Raw genomic sequence first — 12,065 nt, 5'->3', positions numbered from 1 at the left:
GGTCTTCAAACACAGCCAGCGTTTGTTCCTGCGGACAAATTAAATGCACCATGACAAAGGCTCCTGATGTCTGCTCCTTGTGTCAATTGGGACTGTCTGCGCTGTGTTCGGTGGTCATTATTCTAACATTTCTTTGGTACTTGAGTGTTTGTGCCAATTATTCCAGTTAAATCCCATGTTTAAATGAAAAGAATAAATCCGAATAAAATAATTTGGGTGGCACTGCTGGCAGATTTGTATAGCCCTGTTGACAACAATGACTAAAACAAAAGAACACTAATATCTGTAATTTTATTATTTAACCCATCTGAGTCGGCTCATAAGGTATTTCCTCTTGTATGATACACTGAGTTAGAACATAGCTGGGCAGTTATATTTTTCTTCCAGCTCAGTACACACACACACACACACACACACTCACCAACAACATAAGACAGAAACCATTGCTGAGGTTTTCCTGTTTACCCTGGCAAAGGGACGTGGTTCTCAAAAACCTGAGAAACATCCTCATATAAGTGGACAGAGGCACAGAAGAACATAAGCTGAGTCAACACAGGTCCGTCATCTTCTGAGGGGGGTCGCGGCACCATGTCCGTCGCTACCCAGACTGAAAACGTTTACCTCCGTCTTTGTTTGTCTCTCTGTTTTCCCTGCAGGTTGGCATGGATGCATCCGAGGAAATTTGTTGAGGTGGGAATGTTTGCCTATGATGCCACATGGACTTCGTCTGCATCCTCCCCCCCCGCCCCCCCCCCCAGCCTTGTTCCAATCGATGCAGAGCCGTCGGCTTGAGCCCAGTACAGCCTCAGCTGGCTCCGCTTATTCACCGCACCGAATTCAGCCCGGGAGCCACGGCCAAAAGCAAGATAAAGCTACTCGACGTTTTCAAAAAGGCCAAATCCTCAGACAATCTGCTACGGTCCAGAAAAGTGTCTGGCAAAGGCTCATGCAATTAGCCCTGAAGTCTGCCAGCGCCATTGAAAGGAGAGAGGGAAGGGGCCGGGGGGCTGGGGGAGGCACGGGGGGGGGGGGCGTCCCTCATGGAGAAAGTACAAGTCGTGCTTGTTCAGATTGTGGCGAGTGCATTTACTCAGTCAGCAGGTCCGTTTGTCTAAATGAATCATTTTGACTCCTTTGCACCTGCGAATACCTCAAAAACCATTGTGCTGATGCTGCCTTGTTCTTGTACCGGATCGGACCAGGCGTAAAAATTACACTCCTGCTAAAAAAAAAATCTAAAATCTGCGGTTCAGTCCTGAGGCCATAGATGATCAGTCTCAATTTGCAAAACATGCTTTTACACGTAGCCGCCCGGCCAACTGAGCGAGAAGCAGCTTCCTCCCTCTCACTCTGCAGAACGTCTGAGCTGCAGACAGACATTTACAGGAAGGTGTTCAGCATCACGTTGCAGGTTGTGCTTTTAAATAGTTTGTTGCTCTCCTGTTTTATGGGACAGATATAGTTGTGCACTGGAATTCATGATTGTAACCCAGAGAGTTTTACGGCTGTACATTACATGCTCTGAGAGGATCTATTCTGTACACAAGTGAGACAGTTACCATTAGTCTTATGGAATACCCCATCTATCTGTCTATCTATCTGTCTGTCTGTCTGTCTGTCTGTCTATCTGTCTGTCTGTCTGTCTATCTGTCTGTCTGTCTGTCTTGGGTTATTTTTGCTATTCAGCTTCATCTCAGTGAGTAAAAATTGTTCTTCATTGTGACTGGCAAAAAAAAAATCTGCTGAAGCCGTCTTGTGCCCCAGGCCAGAGCTGGTGTGAATGTAAGGGGTTAACTCTGTGTGGGGGGTCCAGCCCTCCGTCCCTCTTTGCCTCCCCACCTCATGCTCTGGCAGTCTAGCTGCCACATCTCCTGTTTCACTAATTGATCAGCAGATTCTTCCCGGCCGCACTGGAGAGGCCCTTGGTGAGCGGGTGCCGCCCTCACTGGCCCTTGCACTGGCCCTTGCACTGGCCCTTGCACTGGCCCTTGCACTGTCATCAGTATCAGCTTCTGCGACGCCCCCGACGCGCCCGGAGGTGGCCTGGGAGAGCAGAGGGCCCTCCAAAGACTCTGCCTGCTCACTGGGGGACGGAGGAGATTCCTCACATAGCTCCCCACTGTCATGCACTGCTGCCAACGGAGAAGCGAGGATGTCCCTCTTGGCACTGGACCAGTGATCGCATCCCCTTTTATCTACATTCAAAGGTAGCCCTACACCTACCATTCATCAGCCGTTTAAATGTGACCACCTGTAACTTAACCCCTCCCATTTTCTATGGTTTTATTGTGTGGAACAGAATAGTCTGGCTGAGCTATTTTAGCACCATTTAACTATAGGAAATGTTTCCAAGCCTTCCCTGACAATGATGCTAGTTTTATATGTACAGTGCTGTGCAAAAGTCTCAGGATGCCAAAGGAAATGATGTTTAAATGATCTTAATGCTGATGTAAAGTTATGATATTATGTCTGTCATATGTGTGTCAGCGTAACCATTCCAAAATCACCCCAATATTTGCAGCTAAGACGCAAATGCATCCATGTATTTTTTTGACTCTAGCAGATCTCATATGGCCAATCAATACCTCAAAGACTTTTAAAAATTATTTAAATTAGTTTAGTGAGCTGGTGGTGACATTGGCCGTCTACCTGGAATGGTTGAGGTGCCCCTGAGGAGAGGTTTGGGGACTGAGGCAGTGTGCCTCTATAAGATATCAGCACCTTTTTGGAGAACAGAAGAAATTCCTGTTACTTTTTTTGTGTTGTATGTTCTAATATTAAACAATGTTTTTTTTTGTTCTGACCAAATATTCGCTTACTACCCATATAAATACAGTAGCTTTAAATATTTCCTTTGACTGTCTAAGACTTTTGCATAGTATGTACACATGTGCCAAGTGCATTTCTCTCTGTCATAAGGAATGGGAAACACTGGACTGTTAAAACAAAACACCCAAATTAAAAAAAATGGACGAAGAACAGAAAATGCAGCAGAGTTGACATACCGTACCATAGATTTTTAAAACTAAGCTCTAATTTGAGCAAATATTTGCTTACTACCCAGAAAAACAGCTTTAATCATTTCCTTTGACTGCCTAAGACTTTTGCGCAGTGCTGTATATAATATATAATCTATAAACACTTCCAGTTTTTAGAGATTGCAGAACTTTATTCAACTGTTGCTATTTATTTAATCATCCAGTAATATATGATATTTGTAACATTCTGTGATTGTTTATAAACATTACCGCTGATATTTGTGTAGTAACTTTTAAAGTGTATAATGCCAAAACCGCTAAGTGTTTCCACAATTGGAGCCACTAGCGTATTTTGCCACAAATTTTGCACTATTTTGCACTTTCAGATCAGATGCCAAATTGCATTTCATTGTCTGCATATATACTTTGTGCAATGACAATAACATTGAATTTAATATAATCTAATGTAAAGTAATCTGATAAATAATCTGAAACTGATAGGTTTCACTTAAAGAAACAAGTTACTTTAATCAATTTGCAGAAACACACTAGTCACACTAGTCTTGAAACATAGTGCAAAGTTTATGGAGAACAACCCTGGCATATTCCTAATGGCTTCAGGTTTCATACTTTGGTGATAATGATTCATTTCAGTTCATACATCTACAGTACATTTAAAAAAAATGTTATATCTGTGTTGTCGCCTATACAGTGGAGAGTACTCCACTGTATAGAGAGTACTCCACTGTATAGAGAGTACTCCACTGTATAGGCGACACTGCAAACTGGCTAGAGTACCATCTTCTGAGGGGCGCCGTCTTGGCAAAGCATGCCGATTTTACAGCGGTAAAGCTCGCCTCGTGAATCACATGGGCTTCGACCGGTACGGCCTACTCCGGAGAACAGCAGTTCAGTATTGTCTAGCATGAACTCTGCTTTGGATCTGAGTTTCTGTAATAATGCGAGGTTGCATGGACTCACACCCACAAACGTGCATGAGTGTGCAGTCAAGGCAGCAGCGGACAGTGTTGATATGTGCCAACTCCTGGAACCTTTACTGTTGGCCCACCCATGCTGGGATGCATCATGGCCTTCTCTCTCCACTGGGCACTAGTCATGCCTCATTTTTCGGCCTCTGTCAGTATCCTTCGATCGTTCCCAGTGTTTGACTTTTCATATTCATGATTGATGTGGTGTCTCCCTTTAAATGACACAGAAGTGAGGCCTACATAAAAGGGGATTTTTACTTATTCACGCATCGTTAACAGGTAAATCCCACAAAATTAAACATAAAGGAAACTGTAACACCTCTGACTGGCGCATATCAAACACAGTTTGCACCTACACCTGAACGCCGTTGTGTAGTGAGCATTCATAAAGGTGATCCTTGTGCTCCTGTTGTGTCCAGTGGTTCCTGTTTCATTTGGTCGTGTTTGGTCTTGCTTTACTCTACACAGTTAATGCCCTTAATTTGTTTCTGTGTTGAGTTGCACTCTCTCTCGCTGTCTCTCTGTAACGTGAATTTTTCCCTTGGTAAGACTACCCCGGTTTAATTTGCATTGATGACGGACACAATTCGCTGTCTCCTGGCAGCCAGTCAGTAAGGAGATCTCATCGGCATCGACGCCCTGTATGTTGGACCAAGGGGAGCCTGAAAGCCATCCAGCTTCACCCCGAACTGGGTTACGTTCTTGTTCTTGTGTTTGATGCCCCGCTTTTAGGAGGTCAGGTGCCGGTAATTCTTAAAGATATTAAAAATGTCTAGAATATAAAAAACCTGTCCCTACATCACGATGGGAAATACTTCATTCTGTTGCTCATTAGATGGCTAGACTTCACATTCTACAATATTTTCTTCAACTTGATTTTTTAGTCTTAACTGTAATAAATATAAGACAATAAAATACCTTGTTTGTAAATACCCAGTATAACTCTTTAATGTACTATCCCTGACAAATCAGAGTCCTTTGAGTGTGCTTTCAGTCCTTGAATACTGTGCGGTGTTTAATTTTGTCCTAGTTATTAATTGTTAAAATTAAATAATGTATTGTTTGTTCTACAATCATGTAACACCAATTGGTTAAGGAGGTCCGCAAAGAACTCTTCTTGTCTGCTGCCTTTGTAGATAATAATTGTGTCACTTCTATTAAGTGGGAGATGGAAACATCTTGCATTTGGAGAGTAATATCTCATGCTTGATAAATTACACGGAAAATCTTAGTTGTTTCGACACTGTTAGACAAACCACATTAGATGAAATGGATGTTGCAGACTTGAGTAATATTGTAAGTCATTGTCCCAGACGATAAAGAGCCAATAAGTTGTCAGCACCTTCTCATCAGCCTGATGAGCCTCAACCTGATCCTCTAGAGATTGTAGCGGGGAAAGATCTGCTCTCCAGTGAAGCTTCATCAAAAGCAAATTCAAGGCCCCAACCCATCTGAACGGAAGTCTAGTGAACTACCATATATCAGGGCTATAAAAGCATAAATTGGGTCAGAAGATGATTACTGCGCTAGTAACAGCAGATATGTAGCCTGAACAAATGGAAAGTGGACAGCAGCACAATGACTTTCAGAACGTATAGTAGTGAAGAGACAAATTACTCTAAGAGAATTAGGTTAGAGAGAATGAGAAATTCAGAAGCTGAAGATACTGAAGTGACTTTAGCTTACTTTTAGAATATAATTGTACCAAATATTATGCTGAATACATTCAGAACATTCTGTTGTCCAAACTCATTACATCTCCTATAGTAGGAATCAGTAGGATTAAGGTCCATAAGAAACAGGTTGTCTATCTCCTACATAGCCATCCAACATCTGTATGAGGACCTCAGATGGCTAAAGGCATCAAAGCAAGAGTGAATATGGTTGAGGACAACACAACGACCACTCATCACAACACTATCCTCTTAGCTGCTGTGCCAAAGCCTTCTAAGCACGGCTATGAACTCCAGCATATACGCCCTTGCCTCTGCTAGCAGAAAAATCTTATTGGAAGTGTCGTTTTTAAGTTTAATTACACCTTGGCCAGGAGACCCAACCTCTGTGTATTATAGGTTCAGTACATTTCCTGGTAAGACATATCTAGAATGTATCCTTTAATTAATTAGGATGGCCTGCATAATATAGCTGAATACAGTATTCAGATTATATAAAGAATCAGGAAAGCTGACCATGTCATGTATTCATCCATCCATCCAATAGACAGATGGAATAAGGTAGGTTCACATTGTAGGAGACTCCCATTGACATATTTTAATTCTCGAAACATTCTCTAAATTTAATTGTGGGAACAGTATTAATTGTAGGGATTTGAGAAAATGATACGAATATCAAATTGGAAAGAAGAACCTGGTTTTGTTATTCATTGGTCATTATTAGTGCCAAAATCTGAAGGAATGCTGTGTTTAAATCTCTTTTTTGTTGTGAAGTGAGTTACATTGTTATTGGAGACACATTGGAAGCATATTTTTGTGGAGCGACAGAAGACATTCAGTAGAGCTCATTCTCATGCATATAAGCCTCCGTGGTGCATCCATCTGCAGGACCTGATCTGCATTCAGTCTCGAAGGGACAGCTATCACAAGCTGGCCGCGTGAATGCAGCCGATGACAAGGTAGCAATCTGTAGCCTTCAAACTGACTGAAGAAGACACCCACTGGGCATAATGTCAATGGAACTGTCAAAGAGCCACCCCCCCCCCCCCCCCAGGGATTGTCCTAGGAGGTGTCCTCAGTCACCCCCATCACTGTAAAACAGTTCCAAACACTTCAGTGAACCACTGGGAAAGATTTCACTTACATGCCAGTTCCCTGTAAAACTGAAGATGTAGAAGTAAGACTGAGTGTGAAATACTCTTTCAATCATAGTGCCTCAATGCACCACATTTAATCAGTGTCAGGTACCTCCTCGCCAGATGGATGTGGCCTCTCTCAAAAACTGGTTGTCAGTTTGTACTTTTAGAATCTTTTGAGGACTTGTGTGTGAGTAAAGATAGGAATGGACAAAGAACAAAGCAGGGTCTTTTGATCTGAAATTGTTCGGGACATAAAGTCCAATGCACATGATTTGTAACAGATTGTAAGCTTGTAGAAAACAAATGCTCACATGTGACTTTTATGGTTTAAAATATTCAAGATTCAAGAGGTTTATTTGTCACGTACACAGTTGTACACAAACAACATGTAGTGGAATGTAACCCTGGTCATTCCAAGCAGCTGTGCATGATTAACAAAATATAGAAAATATAGACCTTTCTGTTCCGTTTAGGCTGCGGAAGCGTTTGCCTGAGATTTGTGTTGCTCAGGTCCTACAGCGGCTGGTGTAGATGTCTTGTAGGGAGGGGAAGGCAGATCTGATGCAGCGCTGAGCTGCTCTAACCACCCTCTGCAGGGCTTTCCGGTCCTGGACAGAGCAGTTCCCGAACCACGATGTGATGCTCATGGTCACGATGCTCTCTACTGCAGCCGAGTAGAAGGCCTTAAGGACAGCAGGAGAGACCTTAAACCTCCTCAGCTGCCTCAGATGGTAGACCTGCTGCCTCGCCTTGCTGACCAGAGTTTATGCAGCTATAAATGTAGCGTGCCATTATATAAGTAAACAATGGATGCGTATGTAAAGAACATCACAAGAAACAGAGGTCAGAGAGACACACCACAACAGACGTTGCATCAGATACGATATATCCTGTGACATCTTGGTGGTGGTAACTCTCTGTCCTGCCATTTGCTCTTCTGATGACAATACAATTGTATTGTAAACTTAAAACTTAAAATAACATTTCCAAACTACTCTCCAATCATTGTGCCATATCTAATGCTATAATCAGTTTCATTAATTAAATATCATTAATTAACTGGGGTTGCCGAACAAAGTCATAGATATACCAAATGAAGAGCAAAAAGACAGCCTTCTTCCAAAGATGTTGAAAGATATCACTTTATTGTTCGGTTGTTTGTTTACAGTATCCTATGAAAGTATATTAATTTTATTGAGAATGTATGATACCAGCTTAGAGCTATACAAGTTTAGAGTTGAGGAGTGTTTTGTCCTTTCGAAAACAAAAGAAGCAAAGACCTGCTTCCTGATTTGGTAGATCTTGTATCAAAGGTTTTGTGATTAATCTTTATCTTATGAAGACTAAATATTTCGTTAACGGGTCTGTAATCATTATAGAGACTCAACTGGGTCTTCAAAGTGGGGCAAATCAAGGAGGTAACCCAGAGAGGGCCCAGGTACCCATATAAATAAAGTGCTTGGCATCTGGAGGCTGGGGCCGTGTGTCCTATTATGTCATTCGGTCTTGACGAGATTTCTCATGAGAAAAGTAACACTTTGCTCACATGAAAGGACAGCAAGCCATAATAGTTACGAGCACGTCCAGTTCCCTTTTTGATGTCGCCATGTTATCTGTCTTGTAGGCTTTATGTTTCTTTTCAGAGCATAATTGTGTTTATTGAAGAGGGTCATTCTACCCTCATGGAGCACTGAAGTCTCCCTCTAATTGCTGCAACATCAAATAAGTAGTAAAAGCCTTCAAATTAATGTGAAAAAAAAGCACTAAGCGTTGCCTAAAAGTGGGTTACTTTTTTGTCATTTCTCATCAAAGCTTAGGTGTCTGGTGGGGGGACAAGTGGGTTGAAAAGAGCGAGAAGGGTAAGGGGGTGCTAATCACACAGGAAGACCTCTTCACAGATTTGTTCTACGCCAGTGAGCGTCGGCCATTTGATTCAGGCGGTAGCCGGTCCCACCGCTGCGGCCCTCTTTGTCTGCCCGAGCGAGCACGGGGTCCGCCGTGGACACAAAGGCGAAGGCTGAAGGCCCTGTGTGTTCTCTGAGTGTAACTTCTCCCCTCGCTGTCATGCTCCATCGATATGAGTGCCTCGGCCCTTGGCCCCGCACCGCACAATGGGAGAAAAAGCGGTCAATCCCAGGCCTCCTTCAAAGGAACATCGCTTTTGTGCAAACAGGTCTGGAAAGTCACAGTCCATATCCTGCTCAAAGCATGCCAGGAGTCAAAAAAGCCACTGGCCACTTTGCATTAGACGTCATTTTTTTTCTCTCCCTCTCTTTCTCTCTTTCCCTCACTTCATTTGGTCCTCATCTTTTCTTTTTTTGTCTTTTGACTTCTGTTGCTAGCAGGTGAGCCGGCAGCGGAAAGGCAGCGTGTTCTGACCCCTAGTTCTGCCTTGGATCTTGTCAAGGTCGCGACCTCCTGGTATGCGGTGGTCACCGATACCAGCGGTAGCACCTTAATCCGTGTCAACAGGTCAGGTCGACGCTCAGAAAGCTCCAAGGTAAACATACACAATCCGATCCATCACCACGGCTTGCGTTATACCGTTGAACCATGCAGCGTTGTCACTCAAACGCGAGTAAGCCTTTGGGGAAAGATGACCAGTATGACCAGAATGTTCCAGCTCGCCTTGCTTTTTCACATGTCTTTTCACGTCTTATTCTCTAGTAGGTGTTAACTATATAGGTATATTTTAAAGTTAGCGGCATTGAAGTAGCCTAGATTTTATAGCTTACTGTCAAACTATACCGAGGCCGTCTGCTATGAAGATCTGAGAACATCTGCCGCGCTTCAACTCCATGATATACTATCAGTTTGAGTGCAACTTGGGCCGTCGGCATTTTCTCGGCACGGCCGCTAAATTTAAACACTCCAAGTATTCTGGCGATGTACCATGACGTTAAAATCTGCAAAGACAGTTACCCGACAGCAGTTCGGGTGGGATTAAAATAAACCAAAGAAAGATGAATGTGAGCATCATTCATTTTGAAATCGGAATTGGTCCTGACAATGGAAACTGCACTTTGCAGCCAGGGGTCCCTTGTTTCTGCTTCCATCGCTCTATTCTGTTTGACGGGAGAGGAGCAGCTGAGAAAATAGCCGCTCTGTGGTCACCTAAAGTCTCCTTGTAAATTTGAAAGCCCATCTTGCACAGAAGAGTCCTGGCAGCAGCCGTCTTTGACCTTGGGGCTAAAAATATGTAAAGGGCTCCTATTGGTCCTGTCAAGAAGTACAGTATATTAAATTCTAAAGCTGGGAGATCTGTAAATACTCATGTTACCGCAAGCGATGACAGTTATCTCAGGCTTGCAATGTGAGAGCGTGGTGCCATTCTTCAGACACCCAATGAAGAGGAAGCCTCTGAGATACAAGGTCGTTTGACACTCACAGAGCTGTCTCTGCAGTGACTTTATTAAGGAGTAAAAGTTTTTTTTAATTAAATCAATTCTAGTTCATTTCAAAGGTACCCACCACATTTCAAAGACTGGGAAATAGCTTCACGTTTAGCAGTGGGTGCCGCTCTTTGATGTTGGTGAAATTGAAGACTCTTGTTACATGTTATGCAACCGAGTCCCTCCCATTAAAGGTCATAAACCCTAGAATAAGTTGAGGCTCGTGAAACCCACATAACTGAAATGCTATTGTTTATTATCATTTTTAAGTTAACTGAAGATTAAATTACTTTTTTATTATAGTAATTTATATACCTGGAATATTTCTCGGAATTAATTAAGTGTCTTTTTTCAGTGGTACAACTGCCGGTTCTGATCTGGGACTTGAGCGACTGATGTGTTAATTGCAAGACCAATGCAGCAGCAGATGGCCCAGTCAAGCACAGCAAAGATGCGAAGACAGGTACTCATGTAGCGAGAAACTGCTAATCTGGAACAGAATGGTCAGGCTTTGACCTAAGATGCTGAGTCTGTTGACAGCTCAGATTGTAGGAAACATCACAAAATCAAACAAGTGGTAACTGAGAGGCCATTGTACACAGATAGACCTTGTTGTCACTCAGGGAGCCATGGAGAAGCTGGCCACCATCCATTTGGGCTGGAAAAGATCTCCTGTGTTTTCCTCGCCTAGAGGAAATCTCTCATATAATCAGCATCCCAACCAAATGTTTACACTGCAGACAAGATCTCATTGCCCATCGGCACACAATTATCTTTGCAGGCTAAGAAAACAGTTTGTCTTGTAACAGAACACGAGGATTAACCTTTTTACAAGTTTTTGTTATTTTAAGCGGGTTTTGTAATCTAACTTAGGTCTTCCCCAAAGAAAGAAGGGGAGAGTAGGGTTACTGAATTCTGCTCTTTAAGGAATTGACTTGAAATGTTTCAATTTTGCATTCGTTAATTCGACCATTTCTGCACTTTTACTTGTCTATTTCAGATCAAACAACACTCTTTTTGACAACTTTTAACAGATACATTTACATTTTTGGTAACTGAAAAATGTGATATTTTTTTATTTTTATATATTAAGCTATTAGACTTAAATTTATTTGCTTCTTTACTTTATGGTGCTTAAATCCTTGACAACAGGAGATTTCCTGGGTGTGTGAATATACTTAGTGAATAAACCTGACTCTGATTGTGATTATAATAAATATCAATGCATTTTTAAAAACAATATCCGGAGACTGCTTTCTTCGCTTTGGGAGGAGAAGCACGCATTTTACTCGATTGCCACTCTGAATGGCCACTATTTACAGCAGCCGATCATCTCTCTGCGATCTTTATAGGTAACATGGGATAAATATTTGAGACTGTGGAGGGTCTGCAGATGCCTTGATAGATTCCACACAGCGGGAGTGACACAGAGACCTATTTGGAAAACGGGTTATCCGACGAGCCCTAAGACCCGATTCGGCTGTGTGTGGGAGGGCGGAAAACACCGGATTACAAATTACACAGGACAGGCATTAACTGCAAGCATACTTCATCTATTCACACAGAACAGAAGACCTTTGGTGTAGAATCACTTAAAGAGGTCAAGACCTACCCCCTCATGTCACTACCTCAGCGCCATGAACTTGCTATAAGGACACGAAGGTACATCTGTCATCCGTCTACAATTTCATTATCCTTGTTATTTATTCTCAAAATTGTCCATGCTCTCATGGGCGACTTCAAAAATAGAGGAATACGACCTCCATGGGGTCACCTCTGTGCTCGTCTGAGGATTAAAAAAAAAAAATCTTTCAATGCTAATTTGTATTTAAAAATGAAAAACAAGGAAATAAACTGCTTAGCTAAACATGCCTCTGTTCAAACCCCTAACCTG

At 42.5% G+C, this 12,065-nt stretch overlaps 1 long non-coding RNA gene across 1 annotated transcript; it reads left to right on the top strand.

Annotated features, from left to right (window-relative positions):
- The first annotated feature begins 9,251 nt into the window (after positions 1–9,251).
- Positions 9,252–11,828, top strand: LOC140578253 (uncharacterized). Its single transcript, XR_011982351.1, has 3 exons — positions 9,252–9,279; positions 10,527–10,634; positions 11,737–11,828. It is a non-coding gene; the product is annotated as an uncharacterized lncRNA (long non-coding RNA).
- The last annotated feature ends 237 nt before the right edge of the window (positions 11,829–12,065 follow it).

Source organism: Paramormyrops kingsleyae, chromosome 13, assembly GCF_048594095.1.
Source record: "Paramormyrops kingsleyae isolate MSU_618 chromosome 13, PKINGS_0.4, whole genome shotgun sequence".
Classification (NCBI taxonomy): domain Eukaryota; kingdom Metazoa; phylum Chordata; class Actinopteri; order Osteoglossiformes; family Mormyridae; genus Paramormyrops; species Paramormyrops kingsleyae.
The sequence above is the reverse complement of the archived record's forward strand: the minus strand, read 5'-3'. Positions and strand labels throughout refer to the sequence as shown.